Raw genomic sequence first — 23,894 nt, 5'->3', positions numbered from 1 at the left:
CAATTACAGAAGCCAGAACTCCCACCTTCTGTACCCCATAAAGAATTTTGATCCATACTTCTAGAGGGGGAGAAATAATAGGGGAAGATGACCAGAGGGCTCTGAACTCCAGTTCCATGAGGACCCAGAGAAAGAAGAGGAAAAAAGGAACAACATATGGAAGTTGCAATAGGTACCTGTGTGACATAGAAAGGAAGGGAAGGCAGGACCATAGAAAAATGGACAAATATATAAAAATATAAATAGTGACAGAAATCATAATAATTACTTATCTGTGACCTTGAGTGAGTTACTACAGTTTCCACTTGTGAAGTTTTCCCCTTGCAAGTGGGGAGAGAACTAACTTCATTATTTCCAATGAAGGGAATGGAAACACAGAACTCTCGTGGTGGGAATGATGCATAATTATACACCTGTCATCACATAATTTTGTAAATCAAAGTTGATTTACAAAATTATGAGATGATAGGGGCATAATAATTCACATATAAAATAAAAAATGCAGACCAAAACCTTATACAAATATACTTTTTTTTTGCCTACAGGGTTTTGCTGGGGCTCAGTGCCTGCATTATGAATCCACTGCTCCTGGGAGCCGTTATCTTCCTTTTGTTGCCCTTGTTGTTTATCATTATTGTTATTGTTGTTGTTGTTGGATAGGTCAGAGAAATCAAGAGAGGAGGGGAAGGCAGAGAGGGGGAGAGAAAGACACCTGTAGAACTCCTTCACCACTTATGAAGCAACCCCCTGCAGGTGGGGAACAGGGGGCTTGAACAGAGATCTTGAAACCGGTCCTTGCACTTCGTGCCATGTGCACATAATTCGCTGCGCTACTGCCTAGCCCCCATCTATATATTTTCATAATTAACAATGAAATATAGAAAGCTGTCCTTTTGATATCAGGAGTCAAACAAGGGTACCTATCATCTCCATTTCTACTTAATATTGTACAAGAAGTTTGATCATTAGAAGAGCCATTGTGGGGCTTAGATAAAGATGTTCAGAAATCACAAACATGTGAGCAAAGATGCTTCCAATGTGTAGCAATATAGAAGCATATATGAGAGAAACATGCTCAGATTGGCTTGGTTTCACCACACCTGATTTCAAACATACACAAGGAATGGTTGAGTGGCTGTACCTGGAGTTGAAGGATTTGGGGAGGGGGGTTCCTGAATGCATAGGCTTTGCAAGTCCATATGTACAGTATTCTTTAATTTAATTGTAATACAGGAGTATATAACTGACTCAGACAAACAAGCATGTGTATCACTTTCACTGTCTTAATCAACTATTTTTAAAATTTTTTATTTATAAAAAGGAAACACTGACTAAACCATAGGATAAGTGTACAACTACACATAATTCCCACGACTGGAACTCTGTATCCCATCCCCTCCCCTGATAGCTTTCCTATTCTTTATCCCTCTGGGAGTATGGACCCAAGGTATGGACACCAAAGAAATCCAGAAAATCATGTGAAACTTCTATGAAGAACTATACGCCACCAAGCTAGAAAATCTGGAAGAAATGGAACAATTCCTAGAAGCATATGCCCTTCCAATACTGAACCAAGAAGAACTACAAAGTCTAAATGCACCAATCACAGACAAAGAAATTGAAAGTGTTATTAAGAACCTCCCCAACAACAAAAGTCCTGGACCAGATGGCTTCACAAATGAATTCTACAAAACTTTCAGGAAATAGTTAGTACCCATACTTCTTAAGCTTTTCCATAAGATTGAAGAAACAGGAATACTCCCTTCCACCTTCTATGAAGCCAACATCACCCTGATACCAAAAGCTGATAGGGACAGAACAAAAAAGGAAAACTACAGACCAATATCTCTGATGAACATAGATGCCAAAATATTAAACAAGATCTGGGCCAACAGGATACAGCAACAGATCAAAAAGATTGTTCATCACGGCCAAGTGGGATTCATCAAGGAATGCAAGGCTGGTTCAACATCCATAAGTCAATCAATGTCATTCACCACATCAATAAAAGCAAAGCCAAAAACCACATGATTATCTCAATAGATGCAGAGAAAGCCTTTGACAAAATCCAACACCCATTCATGCTCAAAACTCTACAAAAAATGGGAATATATGGGAAATTCCTCAAGATAGTGGAGTCTATATATAGCAAACCTACAGCCAACATCATACTCAGTGGACAGAAGCTGAAAGCATTCCCCCTCAGATCGGGGACTAGACAGGGCTGTCCACTGTCACCGTTACTCTTCAACATAGTATTGGAAGTTCTTGCCATAGCAATCAGGCAAGAGAAAGAAATCAAAGGAATACAGATTGGAAAGGAAGAAGTCAAGCTCTCACTATCTGCAGATGATATGATAGTATACATAGAAAAACCTAAAGAATCCAGCAGAAAACTACTGGAAGTTATTAGGCAATATAGCAAGGTATCAGGCTAAAAAATCAATGTACAAAAATCAGTGGCATTTCTTTATGCAAACACTAAATCTGAAGAAGAAGACATCCAGAAATCACTCCTGTTTACTGTTTAAGCAAAATCAATCAAATACCTAGGAATAAAGTTGACCAAAGAAGTGAAAGACTTATATACTGAAAACTATGAGTCGCTACTCAAGGAAATAGAAACTGATACCAAGAAATGGAAAGATATCCCATGCTCATGTATTGGAAGAATAAATATCATCAAAATGAATATTCTCCCCAGAGCCATATACAAATTTAATGCAATACCCATAAAAGTTCCACCAAGCTTCTTTAAGAGAATAGAACAAACACTACAATCATTTATCTGGAACCTGAAAACACCTAGAATTGCCAAGACCATCTTAAGGAAAAGAAAAAGAAATGGAGGCATCACACTCCCAGACCTTAAACTATATTATAAGGCCATCATCATCAAAACAGCATGGTACTGGAACAAAAATAGGCACACTGACCAGTGGAACAGAATTGAAAGCCCAGAAATAAATCCCCACACCTATGGACATCTAATCTTTGATAAGGGGGCCCAAAGGATTAAATGGAAAAAGGAGGCTCTCTTTAATAAATGGTGCTGGGAAAACTGGGTTGTAACATGCAGAAGAATGAAATTGAACCACTTTATCTCACCAGAAACAAAAATCAACTCCAAATGGATCAAAGACCTAGATGTCAGACCAGAAACAATCAACTATTTAGAGGAAAACATTGGTAAAACACTTTCCCACCTACACCTCAAGGACATCTTTGATGAATCAAACCCAATTGCAAGGAAGACTAAAGCAGAAACAAACCAATGGAACTACATCAAATTGAAAAGCTTCTGCACAGCCAAAGAAACTATTAAACAAACAAAGAGGCCCCTCACAGAATGGGAGAAGATCTTCACATGCCAGACATCAGACAAGAAACTAATCACCAAAATATATAAAGAGCTCAGCAAACTTAGCACCAAAAAAGCAAATAACCCCATCCAAAAATGGGCAGAGGATATGAACAAAACATTCACCTCAGAGGAGATCCAAAAGGCTAACAAACATATGAAAAACTGCTCTAGGTCACTGATTGTCAGAGAAATGCAACTTAAGACAATACTAAGATACCACCTCACTCCTGTAAGAATGGCATACATCAAAAAGGACAGCAGCAACTAATGCTGGAGAGGATGTGGGGACAGAGGAACCCTTTTACATTGCTGGTGGGAATGTAAATTGGTCCAGCCTCTGTGGAGAGCAGTCTAGAAAACTCTCAGAAGGCTAGACATGGACCTTCCATACGATCCAGTAATTCCTCTCCTGGGGTTATACCCCAAGGACTCCATAACACCCAACCAAAATGAGGTGTGTACTCCTATGTTCATAGCAGCACAATTCATAATAGCTAAAACCTGGAAGCAACCCAGGTGCCCAACAACAGATGAGTGGCTGAGAAAGCTATGGTATATATACACAATGGAATACTACGCAGCTATCAAAAACAATGAACCCACCTTCTCTGACCCATCTTGGACAGAGCTAGAAGGAATTATGTTAAGTGAGCTAAGTCAGAAAGATAAAGATGAGTATGGGATGATCCCACTCATCAACAGAAGTTGAGTAAGAAGATCTGAAAGGGAAACTAAAAGCAGGAACTGACCAAATTATAAGTAGGGCACCAAAGTAAAAACCCTGTGGTGAGGAGTAGACATGCAGCTTCCTGGGACAGTGGGGGGTAGGAGTGGGTGGGAAGGGATGGGTCACAGTCTTTTGTTGGTGGGTATGGTGTTTATGTACACTCCTAGTAAAATGTAGTCATATCAATCACTAGTTAATTAATATGAGAGGGGGAAAATTAATTGTATGTCTCGAAGTTTTTCAAAACACAAACTGAATCTTTTCAATATATAGGCTGTGTAATTGATATGCAGACTCTCTCAAAAGCCTAGACCAAGTAGATCCAAAGCAACCAATAGCACAGCTATATACAAAATACTGGGTACTGTACAGAAAACCCTAACAAAAGGACTTTTCAAAGTTAACCCAATTACCAAACAATGTGATGATAACATTAACTATCGATTGTCTTTTTGAACCATAAGACAGCAGGAACCTTACATTTCCACTATAGAATCTCTACTTCCCCCAGTCCTGGAACCCTTGGATAGGGCCCACTTTCCCATATGCCTCTCCCAACCCATATCAAATAATATTGCATCTGCCGATCACAACCAACACAACGATTGCCACCTCAACATGCTTCACTTCAGACTGTGTCCAGAGACTTCATGTGTGGAATGACAACCCTTCAACTTCATTACTCGGGTGAGACCTTTCCTTTCATAGTATACTCTAATTTCATCTCAGGTGGTTCACTTTCTAACAAAGTCCAATAACCTAGATATACACCAGTTTCTGTGAGAGAGAACATATGTTCATACGTATCCGTAAACTACTGCAAAATATATGCCTGAAAGCAGAAGTGCACTAGAGTTTGCAGTGAGTACCCCCCTAACATTTCCTCTCCACTATTCCAAGCTTTGGGTCCATGATTGCTCAACAATTTGTTTGGCTTCGTATGTTAACTCTCTTTTCAGTCACCAGGTTCCAGATGTCATCAGGATGCCGGCCAGGCTTCCCTAGACTGAAGGCCCCACCAATGTGTCCTGGAGCTCCGCTTCCCCAGAGACCCACCCTACTAGGGAAAGAGAGAGGCAGACTGGGAGTATGGACCGACCAGTCAACGCCCATGTTCAGCGGGGAAGCAATTACAGAAGCCAGACCTTCTACCTTCTGCAACCCACAATGACCCTGGGTCCATGCTCCCAGAGGGATAGAGAATGGGAAAGCTATCAGGGGAGGGGGTGGGAAATGGAGATTGGGTGGTGGGAATTGTATGGAATTGTACTCCTCCAACCCTATGGTTTTGTTAATTAATCCTTTCTTAAATAAAAAAATAATAAAATATAATATTTTTTATTTATAAAAAGGAAACACTGACTAAACCATAGGATAAGAGGGGTACAACTACACATAATTCCCACCACCGGAACTCTGTATCCCATCCCCTCCCCTGATAGCTTTCCTATTCTTTATCCCTCTGGGAGTATGGACCCAAGGTCATTGTGGGATGTAGAAGGCTGAAGGTCTGGCTTTTTAATGAATATATTTGAAAAAACCGCACTAGAGGGGCCAGGTGCTGGAGCACCTGGTTGAGCACACATGTTACAATGTGCAAGGACCCAGGTTCAAGCCCCTGCTTCTCACCTACAGGGGGAAAGCTTCAAAAGTGGTGAAGCAGGGCTGCAGGTGTCTCTCTTTCTGTCTCCCTCTCTGTCTTTCCCACCTTCTCAATTTCTGACTGTTTCTATCCAATAAATCATGATAATAAAAAATAAAAATAAAGGAAAATGGCACTAGAGTGAAGCCACAAAAGGCGAAGCATAAAGTTGTGAGGGATGACTGTACATTTACTTAGTTGTTGAATCACTGAAAAAATGTATAGACATACCCCACACATGCCATAGATATGTATGTATGTATGTATACATGCATTTCTCTCTTTACTATATGCCCTTTCCACTTCTCTAAGGTATTTTTATAACTGTCACTTCTTTAGATAAACTTTGCTGATCCCTGTGCATGCTTCTCATAATTTTATTTTGAAGTACCCACCCCATTGTACTTAAGCAATTGTGAAATTGTATTGTCTATCTTCCCTATGATAATATAGACTTCAAGAAGTTTGGGAAGGCACCTTATATAAGGAAATGCTTTCAAAATATCCTTTGACTAATTTATTGAATCAATATTGCCTGAAATTCAATACGATCTTTGAGACACTGTAGCCTTTACTCCTACCCATACAACAAACACACATGACTTCATACTATTATTATCTTTCCCTAGTTTTCCTTACCAGGTACATCTTTACCATGAGTATCATTCATTCAGTGAATATTGAGAAACCTACATGTGTGAGGCACTGTTCTAGGACCTCAAGACAAATATGACAAATTGTACCCAACAATTGGCTTCCATTGATAGTGGTGAGACCTGCACACCAGTGAGAAATTTCTTCACATCTTGCTAGAGAAGAGATGGTTTGGTTTTTCTCTTTTGGCAATATTTTATGTGATTCCTTCCTAAAAAGTAGTTGAGGATAAAAACCCCTTGTTTGTCTCATCCAACAATCCTCTCTCACAGAATTCCAATCAGGTAGCTCTTCCAACTGAGTGGTCATTGAAGGAAACTCCATGAACACAGTCTGAGTTTGTACTCACTGAAATTCATTTAATAGCAAGAAAGAAAGGAGGAAAAAAATCAATAACATGAAGCTCTGGTCACATTGCATTTTTCTTTAACCAAGGTAGGTATCTCTCATAAATATCCCTCCAATATGGTTGTGAAAATCACTACCCTCTCCTATTACACTAATTTTTATGAAAGACCATTAAGGAAAGGCTCCCAGGCAGGTTGGGACACCTCACTCCCACTCCATGAAGCCTTGACTAAGCCACTGGGCATATGCAAGGCAAGAAAGCAACATGTGCCACTTGGCATGACACCTTGCTTCCCTGTAGCATACTTCTGCCTTGTTGATAGGAACATGACCTATTTTGGGTGCAACAGTAAATCCCATGTCAAGCAGGGAACTTGATGGACTTCCTGAGAGTCCTGGTCTCTGAAACAGCTTTGCAATAGATCTTTTTCCCTTGAAACATTCTGGTTCTACATATCTGTCTGGAGCTTTCTTCCACCTTTCTTTTTTCAATTTATTTTTTATTTAAGAAAGGATAAATAACAAAACCATAGGGTAGGAAGGGTACAAATCCATACTATTTCCACCACCCAATCTCCATATCCCATCCTCCCCTGATAGCTTTCCCATTCTCTATCCCTCTGGGAGCATGGACCCAGGGTCGTTGTGGGTTGCAGAAGGTGGAAGGCCTGGCTTCTGTAATTGATTCCCCTTCTTCCACCTTTCTATAGATAAATGGCACCTTAGCCCACAGGACCTGGGTGTTGGGAAAGGTCTCTATGAGCAAAGCATTTGCTTTTCTCTATCTAGGACTTTAAAATAATTAATAAATGTGCCAAAGGCAGGGCAGTAACAGAAATATCAATTAGTTCAGAAACAAACCAATGGGACTACATCAAATGGAAAAGCTTCTGTACAACCAAAGAAACTATCACACAAACAAAGAGACCCCTCACAGAATGGGAGAAGATCTTCACATGCCAAACATCAAACAAGAGACTAATCACCAAAATATACAGAGAACTCAGCAAACTTAGCATCAAAAAAGCAAATGACCCCATCCAAAAATGGGAAGAGGATATGAACAAGACATTCACTTCAGAGGAGATCCAAAAGGCTAACAAACATATGAAAAAACTGTTCCAGGTCGCTGATTGTCAGAGAGATGCAAATAAAGACAACATTGTGATACCACCTCACCCCTGTGAGAATGGCATACATCAAAAAGGACAGCAGCAACAAATGTTGGAGAGGCTGTGGGGACACAGGAACCCTTCTGCACTGCTGGTGGGAATATAAATGGGTCCAGCCTCTCTGGAGAGCAGTCTGGAGAACTCTCACAAGGGTAGACATGGACCTTCCATATGACCCAGTAATTCCTCTCCTGGGGATATACCCCAAGGATTCCAGAATGTCCAATCAAAAAGATATGTTCATAGCAGCACAATTCATAATAGCTAAAACCTGGAAGGAACCCAGGTGCCCAACAACAGCTAAGTGGCTGAGAAAGCTGTGGTATATATACACAATGGAATACTATGCAGCTATTAAGAACAATGAACCCACCTTCTCTGACCCATCCTGGATGAAGCTAGAAGGACTTATGTTAAGTGAGCTAAGTCAGAAAGATAAAGATGAGTATGGGATGATCACTCATCAACATAAGTTGAGAAAGAAGAACAGAAAGGGAAACTAAAACAGGATCTTATTAAATCTAGAGTAGGGCACCAAAATAAAAAACCCCTGGTGAGGGGGAGGGTGGACATTCGGCTTCCTGGGGTGGTGGGGGGTGGGTGGGTGGGTGGGATGGGACACAGTCTTTTGGTGGTGGGAATGGTGTTTATGTACACTCCTAGTAAAGTGTAGTCATATAAACCACTCTTTAATTAATATCAGAGGGGAAAATTGATCATATGTCTAGAACTTTTTAAAACACAGAGTCTTTTTAATACATACGCTGAGTCTTTGATATGTTGGCTCTCTCAAAAGCCTAGACCAGGTAGAACAGAAGCAACCAGTGGCACAGCTATATACAAGATGCTGGGTATTATACAGCAAACACTAACAAAGGGACTTTTCAAAGTTAACCCAATTACCAAATAATGTGATGATAACAATAACTATCCATTGTCTTCTTGAACCCTAAGACAGCAGGAACCTCACATTTCCATTATAGAGCCTATATTTCCCCCAGTCCTGGAACCTTAGGGTGGAGCCCACTTTCCTGCATGCTTCTCTCAATTCACATCAAATAATAAGCATCCGCCGATCACAACCTAATCAACACAATGAGTGCCACCCCAGCATGCTTCAGCTCAGACTGTGTCCAGAGACTTCAGGTGTGGAATGACAACTCTTCAGCTTCATCACTTGGGTGAGACCTTTCCTTTCATAGTATTCTCTAATTCCATTCCAGGTGATCCACTCCCCAATAAAGTCCCCAAACCTAGACATAGAACAGGTCCCCTGAGATAGAGCATATGTTCACATGTGTCCGTAAACCAGGGAAAATATATACCTGAAAACAGAAGTACAAAAGAGTCTGCAGTGAGTACCCCCCCCCCAACACTTCATCAGCACTATTCCAGCTTTTAGGTCTATGATTGTTCAACAATTTGTTTGGCTTTGTATGTTAACTCTCTTTTCAGCCACCAGGTTCCAGATGCCAGAATGATGCCAACCAGACTTCCCTGGACTGACAACCCCACCAATGTGTCCTGGAGCCCCGCTTACCCAGAGACGCACCTTACTAGGGAAAGAGAGAGGCAGACTGGTAGTATGGATCGACCAGTCAACGTCCATGTTAAACGGGGAAGCAATTACAGAAGCCAGACCTTCCATCTTCTGCAACCCATAATGATCTTGGGTCCATACTCCCAGAGGGATAGAGAATGGGAAACCTATCAGGGGAGGAGATGGGATATGGAGATCGGTTGTTGGGAATTTTGTGGAGTTGTACCCCTCCTATCCTATGGTTTTGTTAATGTTTCCTTTCTTAAATAAAAAAAATAAATAACAGATTACATCAAATCAATGAGGTTTATAGTCAACAATATTTATACCCCTTTATAACCCTTTCACATATTTGGGAGCTACTCTGTTCCCTGATCCAGCTTTCTGGTCCTTTTCCCAGCTATGACATCATCTCCCCCAGATAGTAATTAGGATTCAGCTGCATATCAGATTTCAGGCTCAGGCAAAAAACAAACAAACAAACAAACAACACTAGTATAGCTACAGGCCCTTTGAAATATTACTAAAATATGCCTACTAGCTATCTACAAAATGGAGGACCCCCTAATTCTTCATCTGCACTATTCCAGCCTTTAGGTACATGATTGTTCAACAATTTGTTTGGCTTTGTATGTTAACTTTCTTTTCAGCCACCAGGTTCCAGATGCTAGCAGGATGCAACCAGAATTCCCTGGACAGACAACCCCACGAATGTGCCTTGGAGCTCCTCTTCCCCAGAGCCTTTCCCCACTAGGGAAAGAGAGAGAGACAGGATGGGAGTATGAATAGACCTGTCAACACCCATGTTCAGCAGGGAAGCAATTACAGAAGCCAGAACTTCAAGCTTCTGCATCCCACAATGATCTTGGGTCCATAATCCCAGAGGGTTAAAGAATAGGGAAGCTATCACGGGAGGGGATAGTATACGGAGGTCTGGTGATGGGAATTGTGCATTGCTGTACCCCTCTTATCCTATGGTTTTGTCAATGGTTCCTTTTTATAAATAAAAAATTTAAAAAAGAAAACATAATGCACACAAAGTGACAGAATTTGCAGCTTGTATTCAAATGGGTTGATTTCTTGCTTAAGCAAACAGAAAAACACACAGAAATTTGACATCCCCCTTAGAATTTACATAAGGCTTAGAATATAATATTAAATGAACTGAATACAATAAAATAAACAATTGGTAAACTCAGTTTTGTGGGGGAAGAACATAATCTTATTCTGTTAAAAACTTAAAAGCAGTTGTTATGAAAAACTCCAAGAAGTAAATAATTTAAAAAACAGAAACATAGGATTTCTTAGAAATTAAATAGGGAATATATATATATAATCAAATGGAAATTTTGGAAGGAAGAACTACCATAATTCAAATATAACCTCACTGGGTAGGTTAAGTAGAGACTCTGGGGTAGGGGGATAGCTAGTGACCCTGAAAATAGAACAACTGAAATAACCTCATTTGAATGATAGAGAGAAAAAATATTCTTTTTTTATGTTTTATTTATTTACTGGATAGGAACATCCAGAAATTGAGAAGAAGGGAGATACAGAGAGGGAGAGGGGCAGAGAAACATCTGCATCACTGTTTCACCACTTGTGAAGCTTTTCCCCTACAGGTGGGGACAGGGAGCTTGAACCTGGGTCCTTGCTCACTATAATATGTATGCTCACCTAAGTGCATCACCATCCAATCCCAAAAATATTCTAAAATAAATGTAGCCACAGGAAACTGTAGGAAAATACCTAGAGGCCTACTTTTTGTGTTATTGGAAGTTTAAAAGAAAATGAGAAGAATGTGATAGAGAAAAAATTTGTAAATAATTGTTGAAATTGTCCCCACTTTGGCAAAACCTATAAACTCACTGCTTCAAGAAGTTGATTGTATAAAAAACAAAAATACAGTCAAGAAATACATAAGCAGGGAGCTGGGTGGTGCCATACCTGGTTGAGAGCACATGTTACAATATACAAGGGACCCAGGTTCAACCCCCCAATCTCTACCTGCAGGAGGAAAGCTTTGTGAATGGTGCTTCTATCTCTCTTCCCCTTCCCTCTCAATTTCTGACTGTCTCTATCCAGATGTTGGGAAATTGTGCAGATGCGGTCACATCCACCATGTTGTCCCCTCAGGGTATTGTCAATTCCCTAGAGAGTTGAAACTCTATTCCCAGAGTGCCTTGTTTCCTAGCCAATCCCATCCCAACTAGCCACTTCCGGAATTTCTCCCATAAAAGCCATTCTACTTCTGCCCTGCCCTCTCTAACCCCTTCTTCACTTCGGCGACCTGACGCAGAGAAGGGTTGCTGCGCATAGTGGGAGGTGGCCATTTTGCCAGTTCCACGAGGCCCAAACCGCTGTGCTATCTCCCAACTCTGAGGTGCCCATGTGAATAAAGATTTGTGTTTCCTCTCTGCTATGGTCCCTTCTCTCTCTCCTGTGAAGCAGCCCGACATCCAATAAATATAATAAAATATTGGAGGACCAGGTGGTGGTGCATCCAGTTAACTGCACATAATATTAAGCTCAAGGACCAGCACAAGGATCCAAGTTTGAGCCCCCCGACTCCCCACCTGCACAGTGGGCAATTCACAAGCGGTAAAACAGGTCTACAGGTGTCTATCTTTCTCTCTCTCTCTTTTTATTTTTATTATATTTATTTATTATTGGATATAGACAGTCAGAAATCAAGAGAGAATGGGAAGATAGAGAGAGAGACAGACAGACATTTACAGCCCTGCTTCACCACTCATGAAGCTTCCCCCTGCAACTGGGGGCTGGGGACTTGAACCTGGGTCCTTGTGCACTGTAACACATGTTCTCAACCAGGTGCACCACCACCCAGTCCCTCTCTCTCTCTTTCTATCTCCCCTTACTCTCTCATTTTCTCTCTGTCCTACCCAATAATGTGGAAAAAAATGGCCACCAGTAGCAGTGGATTTGTAGTATGGTCATGAGCCCCAGCTAGCTATAACCCTGGAAGAAAATAAACAAATAAATAAACATAATATAGTAATAATATTAAAAGAGAAATCCATAAGCAGACCTATCATAATTAAACTACTAAAACTAAAGAAAAATTGAATGCAGTCAAATAAAAATGTATAATATTTATAGGACAGGGGCTAATAAATTATGCTTCATGTGTTTAATATTTTTGAATATTATGTTTCACTGAAGCAAAACCATAACCACTTCTTTATATATTGTCTGCAACCACAATAGTGATATAACTACTTAACTGTGATGCAAACCACATGGTCTACAAAGTAAAAATATTCACTTCACAGAGAAAAATCACCAATCCCAACTATGAGGAAAACTGATTTGGAAAAGACCAGACATCTCATTAGAAATCATAGAGGCCAGGGGCCTGGTGGTGGTATACCCAGTGGAGTGCATATGTTACTCATGTTCAAGCCTCCTGTCACCACCTACACAGGGAAAGCTTTGTAAGTGGTGAAGTATGTTTGCAGGCATCTATCTTTCTCTAAATCTCTCCTTCCTATTACAATTCCTCTCTGTCCTACAAAATAAAAAATAATAAGAAATAAGAAAAAAAATTAAAGAAATCATAGAGGCCAAAAGGAAGTAAAATAGCATTTTAGGTAGTAATTAAAAATATATATATATATATAAATGAAAGAATCTGCATCTCTCAAATATATCCTTCAGGAAAGAAAGAGATGTAATGATGCCATTAGATAAAGGAAAACAAAAGTAGCCAAGAGACTTTTTCCCACAATGACTTTGGGTCCATACTCCCAGAAGGATAAAGAATAGGAAAGTTATCAGGGGAGGGGATGGGATATGGAGTTCTGGAGATGGGAATTGTGTGGAGTTGTACCCCTCTTATCCTATGTTTTTTTTAACTGTCTCCTTTTTTAAATAAATAAAATAAATAAAAATAAAATAAAAACTGCTAAAAATTCCCATCTGCACATAGAAGTGAAAACATGTGTCAGCAGTAAACTCAAAACATGACTAATTAAAGAACAGCAGAAATATTGAACATCTGGATGAATATGTAGATTACTTTTTCTCTTGAGTTCTTTGAAATACTATTGAAGGTTAAAAGCAAAAATCATAACCTGTATTAGAATATTATGATTTTAATGTACATAGATATAATATGTAAAACAATTAGAATATAAAGGGGAAGGGATATAATGGAGAGAAGGTTTCTACAGACCACTTGAAATGGTAAAATAATGATTAATGATTACAAGTAAATTGTGAAAAGTTAAAAGAAAAACAAGGTATACTGTCATCATACAGCACCCATTAACAATACTGTACAAAAGGATAATGTAAAAAATAAAACCAAAATAGATGAAAGAATGTACTAAAAATGTTCAAATGTAACAAAAAAAGTAGGAAGGGGAAAACAAAGGAACAAGATAGAAGAAAGAAGAAAATTGTACCCCTCTTATCCTATGGTTTTTGTTAGTTTTTCATTTTTAAAAAATTTTTTTAAAGAATTTATTTATTTGTGAGAAAGATAGGAGGGGAGAGGGAAAGAATCAGACATCAGGCTGGAACATGTGCTGCCGGGGATTGAACTTGAGACCTCATGCTTCAGAATCCAATGCTTTATCCACTGTGCTACCTCCTGGACCACCAGTGTTTAATTTTAGAAATAAAAATTAAAAAGTACTAAAAACACCAACAATTATATTAAATAAAGTTGTTCAAGTGCACTAAGTCAAAGACAGAGTTTTAAAAAATAGATAACAACAATTATAACTCAATGATTTACTATGAAAAAAACTCACTTTAGATCTAATAATAAGTAAAAAAAAAAAAACTTAGTATGTAGACATTAGCAATTTGAAGGACTTCATTATCACCAGGGAAAATAAACCTTAAAGCAAAGAAAAGCGCCAAGGATAAAGAGAAATATTACTTAAAGGAAAAAGAGCAACTAACAAAGAAAGCATAGAAATCTTGACTGTATACACATTTAACAGGACTGTAAAATATGTGAAGCAAAATCCGAAAGACCTGAGAAGCAAATGTATAACCGCATGCCTTCAATTGGAGATTTTATTACTTTACTTTCATTTATAAATAGAATGATCAGCAGACAGTAAACAAATCTTTAATGAAAACTTTATGACATCATCAGTAAATGGAATGTAACTTGCAGAGAGAGAACATTCCATTCAACAAAAATGTCCTTTTTAAGTGTACATGGAATGGTCACAAAAAGACCTTATCTTGAGTCATATAGCTCACTTTAAACTATTAAGTGAACTGAAATAATGCAAAATATGTTTCTTGATGATAATACATTTACAAAATACATCAGTAACAGGAAGATAATGGGGACATCTGCAAATACTTGGAAATTAAAAAGAATTTCTTCAAAATATTTCAAATAAATAAAATATAGCATATAAAAATCTGGTGGGTGCAGTTAGAGTAGCACTACATGTTTATAGTAGCAAATAAAGAAGTTTCAAATCTATAATAGAAAAATCTACCATAAGAAGTCAGAAAAATTGAGAAAATTGAACTTACAATTTGACAAAATCTATTAAATATGAGCATTTATATTATTGTAAGTAATATTGAAAACAAAAATTAAAAATCAAAAGCTTGTTTACTGTAGGATAAATAAGCACCTACCAAGATTGATGAAGAAAAAAACTAAGTAAATGTTATCTATATCCAGAATGAGAGAAGAGGAGGCTCTTCTCTGTATTCCAAAAATAATAAAGGCAACTAACAACTACATATATAAATTTAACAACTTAGCTGAACTAATCAATTCCTTGAAAACCACAAACTACCAAAGTATATAGATAAAACTGATAGCCTATTATATAAATTGAATTGATAATTCAGAACCATCTAGAAGAGTATTTTCTAGGTTCAAATGGTTTCACTGATAGATCCTACCAGGCACTTAAAGAAGAGATAATACAGATTGTACATAATCTCCAGAAAATAGGCGAGCAGGAATCACTCCCAATTCATTTTATAAAACTAGCATTATTACCTTGACACCACAACTGGTCAAAAATAGTACAACAAAGAAAACTATAGACCCCCTCCACACTTAAGAACATAATACAAAACACTTAATAGGCAATTAGCAAGCTGAGCTCAGCAATAAGTAAAAATAGCCATATAGCAAATATATTTTTTGATAAAACTGTAAATTCAGGTCCATGTTCAGAAATCAATGTAATCCAGTATGTAAATAGTTTGAATAAGAATATATATATATATATCAAAATTGACACAACAAAAGCATTTGAAAAAAATCAATATTCATGAAGAAAGTTTTCAGTGAAGTAGGAGTTGAGAAACTTCCTCCTGACAAAGAACCATTTAAAAAGCCATAATTAAGTTCACAATTAGTAGTGAAAGATGGAAATTTTCATTTCTATAACTGGCAACAGATGAGGGATTCTTATAACTTCTATTCAACAGTGTATGGAAAGCTCTAACCAATGCAATAAGGCAGGAAAAACTCATATACATGAGATCTGAAGGCATAAAATTCACCTACTAACTTTCACCAAAATGGAGACCCCAAATCTCATCTGCTATATTCTTGTCTTTAGGTTCCAGATTATTAAACAATTTGTTCTGCTTTTTATCTTAATGCTTTTTCAGACAACAAGTTGCAGATGCTACCATGATGCCAACCTGACTTCCCTGGGCAGACGACCTCACCAATGTACCCTGGAATCTCATGTCTCTAGAGTCCTGCCCCTCTAGGGAAAGATAGAAAAAGGCTGAGAGTATGGATTGACCTGGCAACACCCAGGTTCAGCATAGAAGCAATTACAGGGGTAGACCTTCCACCTACTGCACCCCATAATGATCTTGGGTCCATGCTCCCAGAGAGATAAAGAATACAAAAGTTTACTTAACATAATTCCTTCTAGCTCTGTCCAAGCTGGGTCAGAGAAGGTGAGTTCATTGTTCTTGATAGCTGCATAGTATTCCATTGTGTATATATACCACAGCTTTCTCAGCCATTCATCTGTTGTTGGGCACCTGGGTTGCTTCCAGGTTTTAGCTATTATGAATTGTGCTGCTATGAACATAGGAGTACACACCTCTTTTTGGTTGGGTGTTATGGAGTCCTTGGGGTATAACCCCAGGAGAGGAATTATTGGGTCATATGGAAGGTCCATGTCTAGCCTTCTGAGAGTTTTCCAGACTGCTCTCCACAGAGGCTGTACCAATTTACATTCCCACCAGCAATGTAAAAGGGTTCCTCTGTCCCCACATCCTCTCCAGCATTTGTTGCTGCTGTCCTTTTTGATGTATGCCATTCTTACAGGAGTGAGGTGTGGACTAAGTCAGAAAGTTAAAGATGAGTATGGGATGATCCCACTCATCAACAGAAGCTGACTTAGAAGATCTGAAAGGGAAACTAAAAGCAGGACCTGATCAAATTGTAAGTAGGGCACCAAAGTAAAAACCCAGTGGTGAGGGGTAGACATGTAGCTTCCTGGGCCAGTGGGGGGTGGGAATGGGTGGGAGGGATGGGTCACGGTCCTTTGGTGATGGGAATGGTGTTTATGTACACTCCTAGCAAAATGTAGACATATAAATCAGTAGTTAATTATTATGAGAGGGGGAAATCAATTGTATGTCTCAAAGGTTCTCAAAAGACAAACTGAATCTTTTTAATAGATAGGCTACGTGTTTGATATGCGGACTCTCTCAAAAGCCTAGACCAAGTAGATCAGAAGCTTCCAATAGCACAGCTATATACAAGATACTGGGTACTGTACAGCAAACCATAACAAAGGGACTTTTCAAAGTTAACCCAATTAACAAATAATGTGATGATAATATTAACTATTGATTGTCTTTTTGAACCCTAAGACAGCAGGAACCTCACAGCTTCACTATAGAGCCCCTACTTCCCCCAGTCCTGGCACCCTTGGATAGGGCTCACTTTCCCGTATGCTTCTCCCAATCCATACCAAATAATATTGCATCCGCCGATCACAACCTAACCAAAGCAACGATTGCCATCTCAACATGCTTCACCTCAGTGTGTATCCAGAGACTTCACGTGTGGAATGACAACCCTTCAGCTTCATTACTCGGGTGAGACCTTTCCTTTTATAGTACACTCTAATTTCATCTCAGGTAGTTCACTTTCTAACAAAGTCCCATAACCTAGACATACACCAGTTTCTGTGAGAGAGAGCGTATGTGCACACGTATCCATAAACTACTGCAAAATATATACCTGAAAGCAGGATTACACTAGAGTTTGCAGTGAGTATCTCCCTAACACTTCCTCTCCACTATTCCAATCTTGGGATCCATGATTGCTCAACAAATTGTTTGGCTTTGTATGTTAACTCTCTTTTCAATCACCAGGTTCCAGATGCCACCAGGATGCTGGCTAGGCTTCCCTGGATTGAAGACCCCACCAATGTGTCCTGGAGCTCAGCTTCCCCAGAGACACACCTTACTAGGGAAAGAGAGAGGCAGACTGGGAGTATGGACCGACCAGTCAACGCCCATGTTCAGCGGGGAAGCAATTACAGAAGCCAGACCCTCTACCTTCTGCAACCCTCAACGACCCTGGGTCCATGCTCCCAGAGGGCTAGAGAATGGGAAGGCTATCATGGGAGAGGGTGGGTTATGGGGATTGGGTGGTGGGAATTGTGTGGAGTTGTACCCCTCCTACCTTATGCTTTTGTTCACTAATCCTTTCTTAAATTAAAAATTTAAATAAATAAAAAAAAATAAATAAAAATAAAAAAAAAAAAAAAAAAAAAAAAAGAATACAAAAGTTTCCAATGGAGGGATGGGATACAGAACTGTGCTGGCTGGAAACGGGATTTTACCACTTTTATCGTATGGTTTTGTCAATATTTTTTATTTTATAAATAAAATTTTAAAAATTGTCCTTATTACCAGATAAGCCTATTCTCTTCACAGACTCCTTCCAAAATTAACATTCTTAGACCCTAAGGGAGTTTTATAAGGTCATAGGCATAATGTCAATGTGCAAGAAGTACATTGTTATAACTCTAAAACTCTCAAATACTTACAAATCTAACAATAGTTAAACACTTTGTTATAACTAAATATTTATAACAAAACATTAATAGTATCTTTGTACTGAAAACTATAAAATGCCAGTGAAATAAGTTGAAGAAGCCTTAAATAAATGGAGATATATGCCACAAACTCAAGTTTTTATTCTCTTGAGTGATTTATAGAGAGAAATAAAAATTTAGCAGGATTTTCTACATCTGTGAGTAAGATCTGAGGACTGATATCAAAGACAAAGGAACTCAGACATCAAAAACAATTTTGAAAAAAAGATCAATCTTAAGACTTACTATAATTTATGGTAATAAAGAGTTTGGTGGTGATGAAAGTGACAGACATATAAGTTTATGAAGCAGAGTAGAATCTTCTGATACATCAGCTGGCTTTGACAAAGATGCAAAGATAATTGAATGAGTTTTCTAAAAAACATGTTATACCACATGTTTTACAAAAACATGTTATACCACCAAAAACAAACTATAGAAGAATAACTAGGCAACCCAGTAAATGGGAGAAGATATTTGTACATCACACATTAGACAAGCAATTAATATCAAATATCTACACAGAACTGGTACAGATCCACAAAAAAAGCAACAGTAACCCAATAAAAAAAGTGGGCCATAGAACTAAACAGACAGTTTTCTAAAGAAGAGATACACATGGCCCACAGGCACACAAAAAATGTTCCACTTCACTTATCATTAGAGAAATGCAAATTAAAACTATACTGAGATACCATCTCACACCTGAGAGAATGGCTTACATTAACAAACCAGGAAATGACAGGTGTTGAAGAGACTGTGGAGAAAAAGGACCTCTTCTTCAATGCTGGTGGGAAGGCAAACTGATATTTTGGAAGACTGTATGAAGAGTCCTTAAACAAATAAAAATGGAAGTCCTTATGATCCAGCAATACCACTCTTGGGCATTTATTGAATGGACACTCAAGCACTAATTCAAAGGGACATATGCACCCCGATGTCCATAATTGCATTATTCACAATAATCCAACAGTGGAAGCAGCCTAGATGCTCATCATCAAATGACTGGCTAAATAAATTATGGGATATACATTCCATGGAATACTACTCTGCAATAAAAGGAAGGTATTATGGCCTTTGGGACAAAATGTATGGAACTGGAGGTGATTATACTTAATGAAATAAATAAAGAGGAGAAAGACAAGTACCAGATGACTTCACTCATATGTGGAATCTATATATCTTCTTTAGATGAACTTTCCAAAACAGAAAAAAATCCAAACAGAACAAAACAGAAGCAAGCAAACTGTAAGACTTATAAGAACTGTGGTGGTTATTTTTGGTGGGAGGGTAGGATACAGGGGTAGAACTATACATTGTAATCTTACAATCTTTAAAGTATTAATAACAAATAAAAATTTTAAAAGCCTACTAATTATGTCAGAGAAGCATTCTATATGTCAGATTGCCTTAGTATAGTTTTATATCCTCAAAAGAATTTTTTTAGTGACTTTTTTTTATTTAAGAAAGGATTAATTAACAAAACCATAGGGTAGGAGGGGTACAATTCCATACAATTCCCACCACCCAATCTCCATTTCCCACCCCCTCCCCTGATAGCTTTCCCATTCTCTATCCCTCTGGGAGCATGGACCCAGGGTCATTGTGGGTTGCAGAAGGTAGAAGGTCTGGCTTCTGTAATTGCTTCCCCGCTGAACATGGGCGTTGACTGGTCAGTCCATACTCCCAGTCTGCCTCTCTCTTTCCCTAGTAGGGTGGGACTCTGAGGAAGCGGAGCTCCAGGACACATTGGTGGGGTCTTCAGTCTAGGGAAGCCTGGCCGGCATCCTGATGACATCTGGAACCTGGTGACTGAAAAGAGAGTTAACATACGAAGCCAAACAAATTGTTGAGCAATCATGGACCAAAAGCTTGGAATAGTGGAGAGGAAGTGTTAGGGGGGTACTCACTGCATACTCTAGTGTACTTCTGCTTTCAGGTATATATTTTGCAGTAGTTTACGGATACGTGTGAACATATGCTCTCTCTCACAGACACTGGTGTATATCTCGGTAGATATGTAGCTTCCTGGGACAGTGGGGGGTGGGAGTGGGTGGGAGGGATTGGTCACAGTCTTTTGGTGGTGGGAATGGTGTTTATGTACACTCCTAGTAAAATGTAGTCATATAAATCACTAGTTAATTAATACGAGAGGGGGAAAATTAATTGTATGTCTCGAAGTTTTTCAAAATACAAACTGAAACTTTTCAATATATAGGCTGTGTAATTGATATGCACACTCTCTCAAAAGCCTAGACCAAGTAGATCAGAACCTCACATCTCCACTATAGAGCCTCTACTTCCCCCAGTCCTGGAACCATTGGATAGGGCCCACTTTCCCATATGCCTCTCCCAATCCATATCAAATAATATTGCCGATCACAACCTAACCAACACAACGATTGGCCACCTTAACATGCTTCACTTCAGACTGTGTCCAGAGACTTCACGTGTGGAATGACAACCCTTCAACTTCATTACTCGGGTGAGACCTTTCCTTTCATAGTATACGCTAATTTCATCTCAGGTGGTTCACTTTCTAATAAAGTCCCAAAATCAAAAGAATTCTTATACCAAGGTTATTTGGGGATAGAGGGCAAAGAGCATCAAGAAGTTTTATATAAAGGAGAGAAAACAAAAAGCAAAATGTATTATATTATGTATTCTTCAGTGCCTTGAAATCTTGCTTTTACAAAGCTCCTCACTCAAACCCAAATAAAGGTGAATGGGGGGAGGAGTGTTATCCATATGCAAACACACACACACACACACACACACACACACACACTTTCAACCTAAAACCTTTATTCAAAAAATTTAGTTAAAAATGGATTACATACACAATAAAACTTTCAGAAGAATAATAAAAGCTAACAGTTGCAACCTGGGGCTAAGCAAAGATTTCCTAGAAATAGTGCCAAAATGCAAGATTCATTTAAAACACTGATAAATTGGATTTCAATGAAAACTTTAAATGTTTCTTCTGTGAAAGACATTCTTAAGATAATGAGATGTCAAGCTATAAACTGGATAAATATTGGCAATTCACATTTATGACTCAACAGCAATATATATATATATATATATATATCACAAAATGTGAGTAGAAACTTCACTAAGGAAAATAAAGAAGTAGAAGAAATGTACATGAAAAAAATAATCAACATCATAAGCCATTAGAGAGAGAGAAAAATTCAAATTAAAATCACACTGAAATACCAGTAGAGGAGCCAGGTGGTAGGGCACTTGGTTAAACGTACACATTGTAATGCAAAAGGACTTGGGTTCAAGATGCTGGTTCCCACCTGCAAGAGAAAAGCTTCACAAGTGGTGAAAAGGGACTGCAGGTATCTCTCTGTCTCTTTCCCTCTCCACCTCCCCTCCCCTCTCAATTTGTCTGTCTCTATCAAATAATAAATAAATAGAAAAGCTTCTACATACCAATATAATTTTTTAAATATACCAGAAGATACCTATTTGAATAGCTAAAACCAAAACAAAACTAATTTAGCAGTGTTTTACAAGTTGATACAACTTTTAACATGTGATACAACAATCCCATTCCTAGTTTCTTAGATTTGAGAAGTAAAAACTTACATTCATTGTATGCAGGTGTTAATATAATCTGTCCATAATCACCAAAATGAATTTATTTAGTGTCTGGGTGAGCAAACTGTTGTATAGTCATATACTGGAAACAAAAAAGATGCAAACAAGGGGCCAGGAGGTGGTGTAGCTGGTAGAGTGTACACACTATAGTGTGTATGGACCTGGGTTCAAACCTTTGGTTTCCACCTGCAGGGAAGAAGCTTCATGAATAGTGAGACAGTCATGAAGGTGTCTGTTTATCTATATGTCATCTATCTATCTATCTATCTATCTATCTATCTATCATCTCCCACTTCCCTCTCAATTTCTCTGTTTCTGTCCAAAATAAATGAATAAATAAAATAAACAAATAAATAAAATAAATAAGTATTAAAAAGAAATGAGTGATAACTCAGATATCCTACTTACCTACTTCCTATTTCACTTCCCTCAATCACTCTAAGGCTTACCCTATCAGATAAAATAAGGATTACAAAAGTTTGAAAAGGGCAAGAGTTCAGCATATATTAATAATGGCTGCTGTGGTCACTACCAGGCCACCCTCATCCAGGGCCCTAGTCAGGGAAACCCGGGATTCCCACATAGATATGATGGACCTAGGCCTCTTAACAGATCCTTCTCTGCCATCACTGGCCATCTCTACCAGGAATACCATAAACCCTCTTATGGGTTCTTTACAGGACCTTGCTCTCAACATAGAATAACAGTGGTAGAAATTGTCCCACTCTCTGAAGGGAAGCTGGGTCAACATACTCCGCGACTCAAAATAGACTTGTCCTGAAATGAGTGCAGCCTAGAATGTTCCTAACTGTGACCATGAAATATGAGTTCAGACTGACAAGGATGCAGAGGTTACACAGGCTCCTGTGCTAAATATAAACAGACATGGGGCCTAGGTCAGATCGATGGGGTTTATACTAAATGGTATTTATATATTCGTACCATATTTGGGAGCACTCTGCCCTGATCCTCACCTCTGATCCTACTCTGCCCTGATACTCAACAGAGTTTATTCTCAACTATGACACCATCTTCCTAGACAATACTTTTAGCCCAGCTGCATGTTAGCTGTCAGGCTCAAGCAAAATTAGCAATGTCATGGGCCCCTTGGAATATACCTAAAATAGACTTCTGAACTTCTTCCAACCTGAAGACCCCAAATCTCACCTGTTATTTATTACCTTTCGGTTCCTGATTAATAAACAATTGGTTCCGCTTTATATCTTAATGTTTGCAGCCACTAAATTGCAGATGCTACCATGACACCAACTTAACTTCCCTGGGCAGACAATCTCACCAATGATTTCTAGAACCCCTCTTCCCCAGAGTCCTACCCCACTAGGGAAAGATAGAAATAACCTGGGGGTATGGATCAACCAGTCAATGCCCATGTCCAATGGAGAAAAATTACAGAACTCAGAACTCCCACCTTCTGCACCCCATAAAGAATTTTGTCCATACTCCCAGAGGGACAAACAATAGGGAAGTTTCCAATGGAGGGAATAGGATACAGAAATCTGGTGGTGGGAGCTGTACCTCTATTATCCCACAATCTTGTTGATAATTATTAAATCATTAATAAAAATATTTTTGAACAGGTAAGAAAAAAAATCAAGACTCACATATCATGAAAATATAAATTGTTTATTATTATTATTATTATTATTATTATTTTACCAGAGGTCTGCTCAGCTCTGTCTGATGATGGTGTGGAGGACTGAACCTAGGACTTTGGAGCCTCAGGCA

At 38.6% G+C, this 23,894-nt stretch overlaps 1 protein-coding gene across 16 annotated transcripts in view; it reads right to left on the bottom strand.

Annotated features, from left to right (window-relative positions):
• CAMTA1 (calmodulin binding transcription activator 1) overlaps window positions 1–23,894 on the bottom strand; it is a 1,087,698-nt gene that overhangs the window by 438,446 nt on the left and 625,358 nt on the right. The gene's annotated exons all lie outside the window — the stretch shown is intronic.

This window comes from Erinaceus europaeus, chromosome 11 (assembly GCF_950295315.1).
Source record: "Erinaceus europaeus chromosome 11, mEriEur2.1, whole genome shotgun sequence".
In the NCBI taxonomy this organism is placed as follows: domain Eukaryota; kingdom Metazoa; phylum Chordata; class Mammalia; order Eulipotyphla; family Erinaceidae; genus Erinaceus; species Erinaceus europaeus.
The sequence above is the reverse complement of the archived record's forward strand: the minus strand, read 5'-3'. Positions and strand labels throughout refer to the sequence as shown.